The sequence below is a fragment of the Engystomops pustulosus genome, chromosome 2 (assembly GCF_040894005.1).
Source record: "Engystomops pustulosus chromosome 2, aEngPut4.maternal, whole genome shotgun sequence".
Lineage (NCBI taxonomy): Eukaryota > Metazoa > Chordata > Amphibia > Anura > Leptodactylidae > Engystomops > Engystomops pustulosus.
In genome coordinates, this window is record NC_092412.1 from 87,810,989 (window position 1) to 87,828,631 (window position 17,643).

Consider the following 17,643-nt stretch of genomic DNA (forward strand, 5'->3'; position numbering starts at 1 on the left):
CCGGACTTTCAGATGGTAAACAGGTAGGCAGATATGTCTTCTTTTTCATCCCCATGCAGTGCTTGGTGTTTCCCTAGCATCACCTCTGTGGTCCAGAAATGGAAGACGCGTCATGTCTCCTTTTCGTGGTCACAACATTTGACCTGATGCCAGGCAAAAATAGCAGTGTTTTTTACGTTATTTTTTTTTTCAATTGTTGAAATTTCTGGACCATCAGGCAGGATTTGGAGATGGAATGGCCAGCTATAAGGGGAAGGAGGAGGCTGGATTTATTTACCATCATAAGTGCAAGCTATAAAGGCTGCACACATGATGTTAAATTTGTAGTGCTAAACCTGATGGTCCAAAATACTTATATGCCTGTGGCTCTTTTAATCACAATGAGTTAGGCTCTTTGTATTGGTATCGCACACCTGTTTTCTCCTCCTGTTGTGAGCAAGCAACGTGTTTTTACTGTTTGGATGAAGACGATTGGAAACCTGCTTTGGACACCCAAGAGGATGGAGCCTCAAGGACATGGAAAATTGTGCCATTTTCTATACCTGTTGGATCGTGGAGAGAGTCTTAAGACGTGTTGGAGGCCATGGACATATCAGAATGCCAGGAATTCCAGACCAGTGGATGGTTTAACGGTAGGCAGATATGTACTCTTTTTGATTTACGTGTAAGCGCATGGTGTTTCCCTTGCATCGCCTCTGTGGTCCAGAAGTGGATGACACATGTGTTGTGTCCTTTTCTGGGTTACAGTATTTGACCTGATGCCAGGGAAAAAGCACTATATTTTATTTGCGATTGTCGGAATTTCTGGACCATAGGGCAGGCTTTGGAGATGGAATGGCCAGCTGTAAGGGGAAGGAGGAGGCTGGATTTATTTACCATGAGTGTAAGCTATAAAGGCTATACCCATGATGTTAAATTTGTAGTCCTAAACCTGATGGTCCAAAATACTTATTTGCCTATGGCTCACAGTTGCCATGGGGGTGCTTTTAATATCCGTGTTGAACACCAGTTTCTTGTTCTGGCTGTGAACAAGGAACAGGTCATTTCTATTTGGAAATAGACAGTGTAAACCTGAATTAGGTAGCCAGGAGGATGGGCTCTCAATGGATAAAGAAGATTAGAACCTTTTCTCCACCTGTTGGATAGAAGGGAGAGGCTTGTAGCGCACTGGAGGACATAGATTTTAAGAATTCCGGACTTTCAGATGGTAAACAGGTAGGCAGATATGTCTTCTTTTTCATCTCCATGCAGTGCTTGGTGTTTCCCTAGCATCACCTCTGTGGTCCAGAAATGGAAGACGCGTCATGTCTCCTTTTCGTGGTCACAACATTTGACCTGATGCCAGGCAAAAATAGCAGTGTTTTTTACGTTATTTTTTTTTTCAATTGTTGAAATTTCTGGACCATGAGGCAGGATTTGGAGATGGAATGGCCAGCTATAAGGGGAAGGAGGAGGCTGGATTTATTTACCATCATAAGTGCAAGCTATAAAACCTGCACACATGATGTTAAATTTGTAGTGCTAAACCTGATGGTCCAAAATACTTATATGCCTGTGGCTCTTTTAATCACAATGAGTTAGGCTCTTTGTATTGGTATCGCACACCTGTTTTCTCCTCCTGTTGTGAGCAAGCAACGTGTTTTTACTGTTTGGATGAAGACGATTGGAAAGCTGCTTTGGACACCCAAGAGGATGGAGCCTCAAGGACATGGAAAATTGTGCCATTTTCTATACCTGTTGGATCGTGGAGAGAGTCTTAAGACGTGTTGGAGGCCATGGACATATCAGAATGCCAGGAATTCCAGACCAGTGGATGGTTTAACGGTAGGCAGATATGTACTCTTTTTGATTTACGTGTAAGCGCATGGTGTTTCCTTGCGTCGCCTCTGTGGTCCAGAAGTGGATGACACATGTGTTGTGTCCTTTTCTGGGTTACAGTATTTGACCTGATGCCAGGGAAAAAGCACTATATTTTATTTGCGATTGTCGGAATTTCTGGACCATCAGGCAGGCTTTGGAGATGGAATGGCCAGCTGTAAGGGGAAGGAGGAGGCTGGATTTATTTACCATCATGAGTGTAAGCTATAAAGGCTACACACATGATGTTAAATTTGTAGTCCTAAACCTGATGGTCCAACATACTTATATACCTATGGCTCACAGTTGCCATGAGGGTGCTTTTAATATCCGTGTTGAACACCAGTTTCTTGTTCTGGCTGTGAACAAGGAACAGGTCATTTCTATTTGGAAATAGACAGTGTAAACCTGAATTAGGTAGCCAGGAGGATGGGCTCTCAATGGATAAAGAAGATTAGAACCTTTTCTCCACCTGTTGGATAGAAGGGAGAGGCTTGTAGCGCACTGGAGGACATAGATTTTAAGAATTCCGGACTTTCAGATGGTAAACAGGTAGGCAGATATGTCTTCTTTTTCATCCCCATGCAGTGCTTGGTGTTTCCCTAGCATCACCTCTGTGGTCCAGAAATGGAAGACGTGTCATGTCTCTTTTTCGTGGTCACAACATTTGACCTGATGCCAGGCAAAAATAGCAGTGTTTTTTACGTTATTTTTTTTTTCAATTGTTGAAATTTCTGGACCATCAGGCAGGATTTGGAGATGGAATGGCCAGCTATAAGGGTAAGGAGGAGGCTGGATTTATTAAACATCATAAGTGCAAGCTACAAATGCTTCACACATGATGTTAAATTTGTAGTGCTAAACCTGATGGTCCAAAATACTTAAATGCCTATGGCTCTTTTAATCACAATGAGTTAGGCTCTTTGTATTGGTATCGCACACCTGTTTTCTCCTCCTGTTGTAAGCAAGCAACGTGTTTTTACTGTTTGGATGAAGACGATTGGAAAGCTGCTTTGGACACCCAAGAGGATGGAGCCTCAAGGACATGGAAAATTGTGCCATTTTCTATACCTGTTGGATCGTGGAGAGAGTCTTAAGGCGTGTTGGAGGACATGGACATATCAGAATGCCAGGAATTCCAGACCAGTGGATGGTTTAACGGTAGGCAGATATGTACTCTTTTTGATTTACGTGTAAGCGCATGGTGTTTCCTTGCGTCGCCTCTGTGGTCCAGAAGTGGATGACACATGTGTTGTGTCCTTTTCTGGGTTACAGTATTTGACCTGATGCCAGGGAAAAAGCACTATATTTTATTTGCGATTGTCGGAATTTCTGGACCATCAGGCAGGCTTTGGAGATGAAATGGCCAGCTGTAAGGGGAAGGAGGAGGCTGGATTTATTTACCATGATGAGTGTAAGCTATAAAGGTTACACCCATGATGTTAAATTTGTAGTCCTAAACCTGATGGTCCAAAATACTTATTTGCCTATGGCTCACAGTTGCCATGGGGGTGCTTTTAATATCCGTGTTGAACACCAGTTTCTTGTTCTGGCTGTGAACAAGGAACAGGTAATTTCTATTTGGAAATAGACAGTGTAAACCTGAATTAGGTAGTCAGGAGGATGGGCTCTCAAAGGATAAAGAAGATTAGAACCTTTTCTCCACCTGTTGGATAGAAGGGAGAGGCTTGTAGCGCACTGGAGGACATAGATTTTAAGAATTCCGGACTTTCAGATGGTAAACAGGTAGGCAGATATGTCTTCTTTTTCATCCCCATGTAGTGCTTGGTGTTTCCCTAGCATCACCTCTTTGGTCCAGAAATGGAAGACGCGTCATGTCTCCTTTTCGTGGTCACAACATTTGACCTGATGCCAGGCAAAAATAGCAGTGTTTTTTACGTTATTTTTTTTTTCAATTGTTGAAATTTCTGGACCATCAGGCAGGATTTGGAGATGGAATGGCCAGCTATAAGGGGAAGGAGGAGGCTGGATTTATTTACCATCATAAGTGCAAGCTACAAATGCTTCACACATGATGTTAAATTTGTAGTGCTAAACCTGATGGTCCAAAATACTTATATGCCTGTGGCTCTTTTAGTCACAATGAGTTAGGCTCTTTGTATTGGTATCGCACACCTGTTTTCTCCTCCTGTTGTGAGCAAGCAACGTGTTTTTACTGTTTGGATGAAGACGATTGGAAAGCTGCTTTGGACACCCAAGAGGATGGAGCCTCAAGGACATGGAAAATTGTGCCATTTTCTATACCTGTTGGATCGTGGAGAGAGTCTTAAGGCGTGTTGGAGGACATGGACATATCAGAATGCCAGGAATTCCAGACCAGTGGATGGTTTAACGGTAGGCAGATATGTACTCTTTTTGATTTACGTGTAAGCGCATGGTGTTTCCTTGCGTCGCCTCTGTGGTCCAGAAGTGGATGACACATGTGTTGTGTCCTTTTCTGGGTTACAGTATTTGACCTGATGCCAGGGAAAAAGCACTATATTTTATTTGCGATTGTCGGAATTTCTGGACCATCAGGCAGGCTTTGGAGATGAAATGGCCAGCTGTAAGGGGAAGGAGGAGGCTGGATTTATTTACCATGATGAGTGTAAGCTATGAAGGTTACACCCATGATGTTAAATTTGTAGTCCTAAACCTGATGGTCCAAAATACTTATTTGCCTATGGCTCACAGTTGCCATGGGGGTGCTTTTAATATCCGTGTTGAACACCAGTTTCTTGTTCTGGCTGTGAACAAGGAACAGGTAATTTCTATTTGGAAATAGACAGTGTAAACCTGAATTAGGTAGTCAGGAGGATGGGCTCTCAAAGGATAAAGAAGATTAGAACCTTTTCTCCACCTGTTGGATAGAAGGGAGAGGCTTGTAGCGCACTGGAGGACATAGATTTTAAGAATTCCGGACTTTCAGATGGTAAACAGGTAGGCAGATATGTCTTCTTTTTCATCCCCATGTAGTGCTTGGTGTTTCCCTAGCATCACCTCTTTGGTCCAGAAATGGAAGACGCGTCATGTCTCCTTTTCGTGGTCACAACATTTGACCTGATGCCAGGCAAAAATAGCAGTGTTTTTTACGTTATTTTTTTTTTCAATTGTTGAAATTTCTGGACCATCAGGCAGGATTTGGAGATGGAATGGCCAGCTATAAGGGGAAGGAGGAGGCTGGATTTATTTACCATCATAAGTGCAAGCTACAAATGCTTCACACATGATGTTAAATTTGTAGTGCTAAACCTGATGATCCAAAATACTTATATGCCTGTGGCTCTTTTAGTCACAATGAGTTAGGCTCTTTGTATTGGTATCGCACACCTGTTTTCTCCTCCTGTTGTGAGCAAGCAACGTGTTTTTACTGTTTGGATGAAGACGATTGGAAAGCTGCTTTGGACACCCAAGAGGATGGAGCCTCAAGGACATGGAAAATTGTGCCATTTTCTATACCTGTTGGATCGTGGAGAGAGTCTTAAGGCGTGTTGGAGGACATGGACATATCAGAATGCCAGGAATTCCAGACCAGTGGATGGTTTAACGGTAGGCAGATATGTACTCTTTTTGATTTACGTGTAAGCGCATAGTGTTTCCCTTGCATCGCCTCTGTAGTCCAGAAGTGGATGACACATGTGTTGTGTCCTTTACTGGTTTACAGTATTTGACCTGAAGCCAGGGAAAAAGCACTATATTTTATTTGCGATTGTCGGAATTTCTGGACCATCAGGCAGGCTTTGGAGATGGAATGGCCAGCTGTAAGGGGAAGGAGGAGGCTGGATTTATTTACCATAATGAGTGCAAGCTATAAAGGTTACACCCATGATGTTAAATTTGTAGTCCTAAACCTGATGGTCCAAAATACTTATTTGCCTATGGCTCACAGTTGCCATGGGGGTGCTTTTAATATCCGTGTTGAACACCAGTTTCTTGTTCTGGCTGTGAACAAGGAACAGGTCATTTCTATTTGGAAATAGACAGTGTAAACCTGAATTAGGTAGCCAGGAGGATGGGCTCTCAATGGATAAAGAAGATTAGAACCTTTTCTCCACCTGTTGGATAGAAGGGAGAGGCTTGTAGCGCACTGGAGGACATAGATTTTAAGAATTCCGGACTTTCAGATGGTAAACAGGTAGGCAGATATGTCTTCTTTTTCATCCCCATGCAGTGCTTGGTGTTTCCCTAGCATCACCTCTGTGGTCCAGAAATGGAAGACGTGTCATGTCTCTTTTTCGTGGTCACAACATTTGACCTGATGCCAGGCAAAAATAGCAGTGTTTTTTACGTTATTTTTTTTTTCAATTGTTGAAATTTCTGGACCATCAGGCAGGATTTGGAGATGGAATGGCCAGCTATAAGGGTAAGGAGGAGGCTGGATTTATTTACCATCATAAGTGCAAGCTACAAATGCTTCACACATGATGTTAAATTTGTAGTGCTAAACCTGATGGTCCAAAATACTTAAATGCCTATGGCTCTTTTAATCACAATGAGTTAGGCTCTTTGTATTGGTATCGCACACCTGTTTTCTCCTCCTGTTGTGAGCAAGCAACGTGTTTTTACTGTTTGGATGAAGACGATTGGAAAGCTGCTTTGGACACCCAAGAGGATGGAGCCTCAAGGACATGGAAAATTGTGCCATTTTCTATACCTGTTGGATCGTGGAGAGAGTCTTAAGGCGTGTTGGAGGACATGGACATATCAGAATGCCAGGAATTCCAGACCAGTGGATGGTTTAACGGTAGGCAGATATGTACTCTTTTTGATTTACGTGTAAGCGCATGGTGTTTCCTTGCGTCGCCTCTGTGGTCCAGAAGTGGATGACACATGTGTTGTGTCCTTTTCTGGGTTACAGTATTTGACCTGATGCCAGGGAAAAAGCACTACATTTTATTTGCGATTGTCGGAATTTCTGGACCATCAGGCAGGCTTTGGAGATGGAATGGCCAGCTGTAAGGGGAAGGAGGAGGCTGGATTTATTTACCATGATGAGTGTAAGCTATAAAGGTTACACCCATGATGTTAAATTTGTAGTCCTAAACCTGATGGTCCAAAATACTTATTTGCCTATGGCTCACAGTTGCCATGGGGGTGCTTTTAATATCCGTGTTGAACACCAGTTATTTGTTCTGGCTGTGAACAAGGAACAGGTAATTTCTATTTGGAAATAGACAGTGTAAACCTGAATTAGGTAGTCAGGAGGATGGGCTCTCAATGGATAAAGAAGATTAGAACCTTTTCTCCACCTGTTGGATAGAAGGGAGAGGCTTGTAGCGCACTGGAGGACATAGATTTTAAGAATTCCAGACTTTCAGATGGTAAACAGGTAGGCAGATATGTCTTCTTTTTCATCCCCATGTAGTGCTTGGTGTTTCCCTAGCATCACCTCTTTGGTCCAGAAATGGAAGACGCGTCATGTCTCCTTTTCGTGGTCACAACATTTGACCTGATGCCAGGCAAAAATAGCAGTGTTTTTTACGTTATTTTTTTTTTCAATTGTTGAAATTTCTGGACCATCAGGCAGGATTTGGAGATGGAATGGGCAGCTATAAGGGGAAGGAGGAGGCTGGATTTATTTACCATCATAAGTGCAAGCTACAAATGCTTCACACATGATGTTAAATTTGTAGTGCTAAACCTGATGGTCCAAAATACTTAAATGCCTATGGCTCTTTTAATCACAATGAGTTAGGCTCTTTGTATTGGTATCGCACACCTGTTTTCTCCTCCTGTTGTGAGCAAGCAACGTGTTTTTACTGTTTGGATGAAGACGATTGGAAAGCTGCTTTGGACACCCAAGAGGATGGAGCCTCAAGGACATGGAAAATTGTGCCATTTTCTATACCTGTTGGATCGTGGAGAGAGTCTTAAGGCGTGTTGGAGGACATGGACATATCAGAATGCCAGGAATTCCAGACCAGTGGATGGTTTAACGGTAGGCAGATATGTACTCTTTTTGATTTACGTGTAAGCGCATGGTGTTTCCTTGCGTCGCCTCTGTGGTCCAGAAGTGGATGACACATGTGTTGTGTCCTTTTCTGGGTTACAGTATTTGACCTGATGCCAGGGAAAAAGCACTACATTTTATTTGCGATTGTCGGAATTTCTGGACCATCAGGCAGGCTTTGGAGATGGAATGGCCAGCTGTAAGGGGAAGGAGGAGGCTGGATTTATTTACCATGATGAGTGTAAGCTATAAAGGTTACACCCATGATGTTAAATTTGTAGTCCTAAACCTGATGGTCCAAAATACTTATTTGCCTATGGCTCACAGTTGCCATGGGGGTGCTTTTAATATCCGTGTTGAACACCAGTTATTTGTTCTGGCTGTGAACAAGGAACAGGTAATTTCTATTTGGAAATAGACAGTGTAAACCTGAATTAGGTAGTCAGGAGGATGGGCTCTCAATGGATAAAGAAGATTAGAACCTTTTCTCCACCTGTTGGATAGAAGGGAGAGGCTTGTAGCGCACTGGAGGACATAGATTTTAAGAATTCCAGACTTTCAGATGGTAAACAGGTAGGCAGATATGTCTTCTTTTTCATCCCCATGTAGTGCTTGGTGTTTCCCTAGCATCACCTCTTTGGTCCAGAAATGGAAGACGCGTCATGTCTCCTTTTCGTGGTCACAACATTTGACCTGATGCCAGGCAAAAATAGCAGTGTTTTTTACGTTATTTTTTTTTTCAATTGTTGAAATTTCTGGACCATCAGGCAGGATTTGGAGATGGAATGGCCAGCTATAAGGGGAAGGAGGAGGCTGGATTTATTTACCATCATAAGTGCAAGCTACAAATGCTTCACACATGATGTTAAATTTGTAGTGCTAAACCTGATGGTCCAAAATACTTAAATGCCTATGGCTCTTTTAATCACAATGAGTTAGGCTCTTTGTATTGGTATCGCACACCTGTTTTCTCCTCCTGTTGTGAGCAAGCAACGTGTTTTTACTGTTTGGATGAAGACGATTGGAAAGCTGCTTTGGACACCCAAGAGGATGGAGCCTCAAGGACATGGAAAATTGTGCCATTTTCTATACCTGTTGGATCGTGGAGAGAGTCTTAAGGCGTGTTGGAGGACATGGACATATCAGAATGCCAGGAATTCCAGACCAGTGGATGGTTTAACGGTAGGCAGATATGTACTCTTTTTGATTTACGTGTAATCGCATAGTGTTTCCCTTGCATCGCGTCTGTGGTCCAGAAGTGGATGACACGTGTTGTGTCCTTTACTGGTTTACAGTATTTGACCTGATGCCAGGGAAAAAGCACTATATTTTATTTGCGATTGTCGGAATTTCTGGACCATCAGGCAGGCTTTGGAGATGGAATGGCCAGCTGTAAGGGGAAGGAGGAGGCTGGATTTATTTACCATCATGAGTGTAAGCTATAAAGGCTACACCCATGATGTTAAATTTGTAGTCCTAAACCTGATGGTCCAACATACTTATATACCTATGGCTCACAGTTGCCATGGGGGTGCTTTTAATATCCGTGTTGAACACCAGTTTCTTGTTCTGGCTGTGAACAAGGAACAGGTAATTTCTATTTGGAAATAGACAGTGTAAACCTGAATTAGGTAGTCAGGAGGATGGGCTCTCAATGGATAAAGAAGATTAGAACCTTTTCTCCACCTGTTGGATAGAAGGGAGAGGCTTGTAGCGCACTGGAGGACATAGATTTTAAGAATTCCGGACTTTCAGATGGTAAACAGGTAGGCAGATATGTCTTCTTTTTCATCCCCATGCAGTGCTTGGTGTTTCCCTAGCATCACCTCTTTGGTCCAGAAATGGAAGACGCGTCATGTCTCCTTTTCGTGGTCACAACATTTGACCTGATGCCAGGCAAAAATAGCAGTGTTTTTTACGTTATTTTTTTTTTTCAATTGTTGAAATTTCTGGACCATCAGGCAGGATTTGGAGATGGAATGGCCAGCTATAAGGGGAAGGAGGAGGCTGGATTTATTTACCATCATAAGTGCAAGCTATAAAGGCTACACACATGATGTTAAATTTGTAGTCCTAAACCTGATGGTCCAAAATACTTATATGCCTGTGGCTCTTTTAATCACAATGAGTTAAGCTCTTTGTATTGGTATCGCACACCTGTTTTCTCCTCCTGTTGTGAGCAAGCAACATGTGTTTACTGTTTGGATGAAGACGATTGGAAACCTGCTTTGGACACCCAAGAGGATGGAGCCTCAAGGACATGGAAAATTGTGCCATTTTCTATACCTGTTGGATCGTGGAGAGAGTCTTAAGGCGTGTTGGAGGACATGGACATATCAGAATGCCAGGAATTCCAGACCAGTGGATGGTTTAACGGTAGGCAGATATGTACTCTTTTTGATTTACGTGTAATCGCATAGTGTTTCCCTTGCATCGCGTCTGTGGTCCAGAAGTGGATGACACGTGTTGTGTCCTTTACTGGTTTACAGTATTTGACCTGATGCCAGGGAAAAAGCACTATATTTTATTTGCGATTGTCGGAATTTCTGGACCATCAGGCAGGCTTTGGAGATGGAATGGCCAGCTGTAAGGGGAAGGAGGAGGCTGGATTTATTTACCATCATGAGTGTAAGCTATAAAGGCTACACCCATGATGTTAAATTTGTAGTCCTAAACCTGATGGTCCAACATACTTATATACCTATGGCTCACAGTTGCCATGGGGGTGCTTTTAATATCCGTGTTGAACACCAGTTTCTTGTTCTGGCTGTGAACAAGGAACAGGTAATTTCTATTTGGAAATAGACAGTGTAAACCTGAATTAGGTAGTCAGGAGGATGGGCTCTCAATGGATAAAGAAGATTAGAACCTTTTCTCCACCTGTTGGATAGAAGGGAGAGGCTTGTAGCGCACTGGAGGACATAGATTTTAAGAATTCCGGACTTTCAGATGGTAAACAGGTAGGCAGATATGTCTTCTTTTTCATCCCCATGCAGTGCTTGGTGTTTCCCTAGCATCACCTCTTTGGTCCAGAAATGGAAGACGCGTCATGTCTCCTTTTCGTGGTCACAACATTTGACCTGATGCCAGGCAAAAATAGCAGTGTTTTTTACGTTATTTTTTTTTTTCAATTGTTGAAATTTCTGGACCATCAGGCAGGATTTGGAGATGGAATGGCCAGCTATAAGGGGAAGGAGGAGGCTGGATTTATTTACCATCATAAGTGCAAGCTATAAAGGCTACACACATGATGTTAAATTTGTAGTCCTAAACCTGATGGTCCAAAATACTTATATGCCTGTGGCTCTTTTAATCACAATGAGTTAAGCTCTTTGTATTGGTATCGCACACCTGTTTTCTCCTCCTGTTGTGAGCAAGCAACATGTGTTTACTGTTTGGATGAAGACGATTGGAAACCTGCTTTGGACACCCAAGAGGATGGAGCCTCAAGGACATGGAAAATTGTGCCATTTTCTATACCTGTTGGATCGTGGAGAGAGTCTTAAGGCGTGTTGGAGGACATGGACATATCAGAATGCCAGGAATTCCAGACCAGTGGATGGTTTAACGGTAGGCAGATATGTACTCTTTTTGATTTACGTGTAATCGCATAGTGTTTCCCTTGCATCGCCTCTGTGGTCCAGAAGTGGATGACACGTGTTGTGTCCTTTACTGGTTTACAGTATTTGACCTGATGCCGGGAAAAAGCACTATATTTTATTTGCGATTGTCGGAATTTCTGGACCATCAGGCAGGCTTTGGAGATGGAATGGCCAGCTGTAAGGGGAAGGAGGAGGCTGGATTTATTTACCATCATGAGTGTAAGCTATAAAGGCTACACCCATGATGTTAAATTTGTAGTCCTAAACCTGATGGTCCAACATACTTATATACCTATGGCTCACAGTTGCCATGGGGGTGCTTTTAATATCCGTGTTGAACACCAGTTTCTTGTTCTGGCTGTGAACAAGGAACAGGTAATTTCTATTTGAAAATAGACAGTGTAAACCTGAATTAGGTAGCCAGGAGGATGGGCTCTCAATGGATAAAGAAGATTAGAACCTTTTCTCCACCTGTTGGATAGAAGGGAGAGGCTTGTAGCGCACTGGAGGACATAGATTTTAAGAATTCCGGACTTTCAGATGTTAAACAGGTAGGCAGATATGTCTTCTTTTTCATCCCCATGCAGTGCTTGGTGTTTCTCTAGCATCACCTCTTTGGTCCAGAAATGGAAGACGCGTCATGTCTCCTTTTCGTGGTCACAACATTTGACCTGATGCCAGGCAAAAATAGCAGTGTTTTTTACGTAATTTTTTTTTTCAATTGTTGAAATTTCTGGACCATCAGGCAGGATTTGGAGATGGAATGGCCAGCTATAAGGGCAAGGTGGAGGCTGGATTTATTTACCATCATAAGTGCAAGTTATAAAGGCTGCACACATGATGTTAAATTTGTAGTGCTAAACCTGATGGTCCAAAATACTTATATGCCTGTGGCTCTTTTAATCACAATGAGTTAGGCTCTTTGTATTGGTATTGCACACCTGTTTTCTCCTCCTGTTGTGAGCAAGCAACGTGTTTTTACTGTTTGGATGAAGACGATTGGAAACCTGCTTTGGACACCCAAGAGGATGGAGCCTCAAGGACATGGAAAATTGTGCCATTTTCTATACCTGTTGGATCGTGGAGAGAGTCTTAAGACGTGTTGGAGGACATGAACATATCAGAATGCCAGGAATTCCAGACCAGTGGATGGTTTAACGGTAGGCAGATATGTACTCTTTTTGATTTACGTGTAAGCGCATAGTGTTTCCCTTGCATCGCCTCTGTGGTCCAGAAGTGGATGACACATGTGTTGTGTCCTTTACTGGTTTACAGTATTTGACCTGAAGCCAGGGAAAAAGCACTATATTTTATTTGTGATTGTCGGCATTTCTGGACCATTAGGCAGGCTTTGGAGATGGAATGGCCAGCTGTAAGGGGAAGGAGGAGGCTGGATTTATTTACCATGATGAGTGTAAGCTATAAAGGCTACACCCATGATGTTAAATTTGTAGTCCTAAACCTGATGGTCCAAAATACTTATATGCCTATGGCTCACAGTTGCCATGGGGGTGCTTTTAATATCCGTGTTGAACACCTGTTTCTTGTTCTGGCTGTGAACAAGGAACAGGTCATTTCTATTTGGAAATAGACAGTGTAAACCTGAATTAGGTAGCCAGGAGGATGGGCTCTCAATGGACAAAGAAGATTAGAACCTTTTCTCCACCTGTTGGATAGAAGGGAGAGGCTTGTAGCGCACTGGAGGACATAGATTTTAAGAATTCCGGACTTTCAGATGGTAAACGGGTAGGCAGATATGTCTTCTTTTTCATCCCCATGCAGTGCTTGGTGTTTCCCTAGCATCACCTCTGTGGTCCAGAAATGGAAGACGCGTCATGTCTCCATTTCGTGGTCACAACATTTGACCTGATGCCAGGCAAAAATAGCAGTGTTTTTTACGTTATTTTTTTTTTTCAATTGTTGAAATTTCTGGACCATCAGGCAGGATTTGGAGATGGAATGGCCAGCTATAAGGGGAAGGAGGAGGCTGGATTTATTTACCATCATAAGTGCAAGCTATAAAGGCTACACACATGATGTTAAATTTGTAGTGCTAAACCTGATGGTCCAAAATACTTATATGCCTGTGGCTCTTTTAGTCACAATGAGTTAGGCTCTTTGTATTGGTATCGCACACCTGTTTTCTCCTCCTGTTGTGAGCAAGCAACGTGTTTTTACTGTTTGGATGAAGACGATTGGAAAGCTGCTTTGGACACCCAAGAGGATGGAGCCTCAAGGACATGGAAAATTGTGCCATTTTCTATACCTGTTGGATCGTGGAGAGAGTCTTAAGGCGTGTTGGAGGACATGGACATATCAGAATGCCAGGAATTCCAGACCAGTGGATGGTTTAACGGTAGGCAGATATGTACTCTTTTTGATTTACGTGTAAGCGCATAGTGTTTCCCTTGCATCGCCTCTGTGGTCCAGAAGTGGATGACACATGTGTTGTGTCCTTTACTGGGTTACAGTATTTGACCTGATGCCAGGTAAAAAGCACTATATTTTATTTGCGATTGTCGGAATTTCTGGACCATCAGGCAGGCTTTGGAGATGGAATGGCCAGCTGTAAGGGGAAGGAGGAGGCTGGATTTATTTACCATCATGAGTGTAAGCTATAAAGGCTACACACATGATGTTAAATTTGTAGTCCTAAACCTGATGGTCCAACATACTTATATACCTATGGCTCACAGTTGCCATGGGGGTGCTTTTAATATGCGTGTTGAACACCATTTTCTTGTTCTGGCTGTGAACAAGGAACAGGTCATTTCTATTTGGAAATAGACAGTGTAAACCTGAATTAGGTAGCCAGGAGGATGGGCTCTCAATGGATAAAGAAGATTAGAACCTTTTCTCCACCTGTTGGATAGAAGGGAGAGGCTTGTAGCGCACTGGAGGACATAGATTTTAAGAATTCCGGACTTTCAGATGGTAAACAGGTAGGCAGATATGTCTTCTTTTTCATCCCCATGCAGTGCTTGGTGTTTCCCTAGCATCACCTCTGTGGTCCAGAAATGGAAGACGTGTCATGTCTCTTTTTCGTGGTCACAACATTTGACCTGATGCCAGGCAAAAATAGCAGTGTTTTTTACGTTATTTTTTTTTTCAATTGTTGAAATTTCTGGACCATCAGGCAGGATTTGGAGATGGAATGGCCAGCTATAAGGGGAAGGAGGAGGCTGGATTTATTTACCATCATAAGTGCAAGCTACAAATGCTTCACACATGATGTTAAATTTGTAGTGCTAAACCTGATGGTCCAAAATACTTAAATGCCTGTGGCTCTTTTAGTCACAATGAGTTAGGCTCTTTATATTGGTATCGCACACCTGTTTTCTCCTCCTGTTGTGAGCAAGCAACGTGTGTTTACTGTTTGGATGAAGACGATTGGAAACCTGCTTTGGACACCCAAGAGGATGGAGCCTCAAGGACATGGAAAATTGTGCCATTTTCTATACCTGTTGGATCGTGGAGAGAGTCTTAAGGCGTGTTGGAGGACATGGACATATCAGAATGCCAGGAATTCCAGACCAGTGGATGGTTTAACGGTAGGCAGATATGTACTCTTTTTGATTTACGTGTAAGCGCATAGTGTTTCCCTTGCATCGCCTCTGTGGTCCAGAAGTGGATGACACATGTGTTGTGTCCTTTACTGGGTTACAGTATTTGACCTGAGGCCTGGGAAAAAGCACTATATTTTATTTGCGATTGTTGGAATTTCTGGACCATCAGGCAGGCTTTGGAGATGGAATGGCCAGCTGTAAGGGGAAGGAGGAGGCTGGATTTATTTCCCCTCATGAGTGTAAGCTATAAAGGCTACACACATGATGTTAAATTTGTAGTCCTAAACCTGATGGTCCAAAATACTTATATACCTATGGCTCACAGTTGCCATGGGGGTGCTTTTAATATCTGCGTTGAACACCTGTTTCTTGTTCTGGCTGTGAACAAGGAACAGGTCATTTCTATTTGGAAATAGACAGTGTAAACCTGAATTAGGTAGCCAGGAGGATGGGCTCTCAATGGATAAAGAAGATTAGAACCTTTTCTCCACCTGTTGGATAGAAGGGAGAGGCTTGTAGCGCACTGGAGGACATAGATTTTAAGAATTCCGGACTTTCAGATGGTAAACAGGTAGGCAGATATGTCTTCTTTTTCATCCCCATGCAGTGCTTGGTGTTTCCCTAGCATCACCTCTGTGGTCCAGAAATGGAAGACGTGTCATGTCTCTTTTTCGTGGTCACAACATTTGACCTGATGCCAGGCAAAAATAGCAGTGTTTTTTACGTTATTTTTTTTTTCAATTGTTGAAATTTCTGGACCATCAGGCAGGATTTGGAGATGGAATGGCCAGCTATAAGGGGAAGGAGGAGGCTGGATTTATTTACCATCATAAGTGCAAGCTACAAATGCTTCACACATGATGTTAAATTTGTAGTGCTAAACCTGATGGTCCAAAATACTTAAATGCCTGTGGCTCTTTTAGTCACAATGAGTTAGGCTCTTTATATTGGTATCGCACACCTGTTTTCTCCTCCTGTTGTGAGCAAGCAACGTGTGTTTACTGTTTGGATGAAGACGATTGGAAACCTGCTTTGGACACCCAAGAGGATGGAGCCTCAAGGACATGGAAAATTGTGCCATTTTCTATACCTGTTGGATCGTGGAGAGAGTCTTAAGGCGTGTTGGAGGACATGGACATATCAGAATGCCAGGAATTCCAGACCAGTGGATGGTTTAACGGTAGGCAGATATGTACTCTTTTTGATTTACGTGTAAGCGCATAGTGTTTCCCTTGCATCGCCTCTGTGGTCCAGAAGTGGATGACACATGTGTTGTGTCCTTTACTGGTTTACAGTATTTGACCTGATGCCAGGGAAAAAGCACTATATTTTATTTGCGATTGTCGGAATTTCTGGACCATCAGGCAGGCTTTGGAGATGGAATGGCCAGCTGTAAGGGGAAGGAGGAGGCTGGATTTATTTACCATAATGAGTGCAAGCTATAAAGGCTACACCCATGATGTTAAATTTGTAGTCCTAAACCTGATGGTCCAAAATACTTATTTGCCTATGGCTCACAGTTGCCATGGGGGTGCTTTTAATATCCGTGTTGAACACCAGTTTCTTGTTCTGGCTGTGAACAAGGAACAGGTCATTTCTATTTGGAAATAGACAGTGTAAACCTGAATTAGGTAGCCAGGAGGATGGGCTCTCAATGGACAAAGAAGATTAGAACCTTTTCTCCACCTGTTGGATAGAAGGGAGAGGCTTGTAGCGCACTGGAGGACATAGATTTTAAGAATTCCGGACTTTCAGATGGTAAACAGGTAGGCAGATATGTCTTCTTTTTCATCCCCATGCAGTGCTTGGTGTTTCCCTAGCATCACCTCTGTGGTCCAGAAATGGAAGACGCGTCATGTCTCCTTTTCGTGGTCACAACATTTGACCTGATGCCAGGCAAAAAAAGCAGTGTTTTTTACGTTATTTTTTTTTTTTCAATTGTTGAAATTTCTGGACCATCAGGCAGGATTTGGAGATGGAATTGCCAGCTATAAGGGGAAGGAGGAGGCTGGATTTATTTACCATCATAAGTGCAAGCTATAAAGGCTGCACACATGATGTTAAATTTGTAGTGCTAAACCTGATGGTCCAAAATACTTATATGCCTGTGGCTCTTTTAATCACAATGAGTTAGGCTCTTTGTATTGGTATTGCACACCTGTTTTCTCCTCCTGTTGTGAGCAAGCAACGTGTTTTTACTGTTTGGATGAAGACGATTGGAAACCTGCTTTGGACACCCAAGAGGATGGAGCCTCAAGGACATGGAAAATTGTGCCATTTTCTATACCTGTTGGATCGTGGAGAGAGTCTTAAGACGTGTTGGAGGACATGGACATATCAGAATGCCAGGAATTCCAGACCAGTGGATGGTTTAACGGTAGGCAGATATGTACTCTTTTTGATTTACGTGTAAGCGCATAGTGTTTCCCTTGCATCGCCTCTGTGGTCCAGAAGTGGATGACACATGTGTTGTGTCCTTTACTGGTTTACAGTATTTGACCTGAAGCCAGGGAAAAAGCACTATATTTTATTTGCGATTGTCGGCATTTCTGGACCATTAGGCAGGCTTTGGAGATGGAATGGCCAGCTGTAAGGGGAAGGAGGAGGCTGGATTTATTTACCATGATGAGTGTAAGCTATAAAGGCTACACCCATGATGTTAAATTTG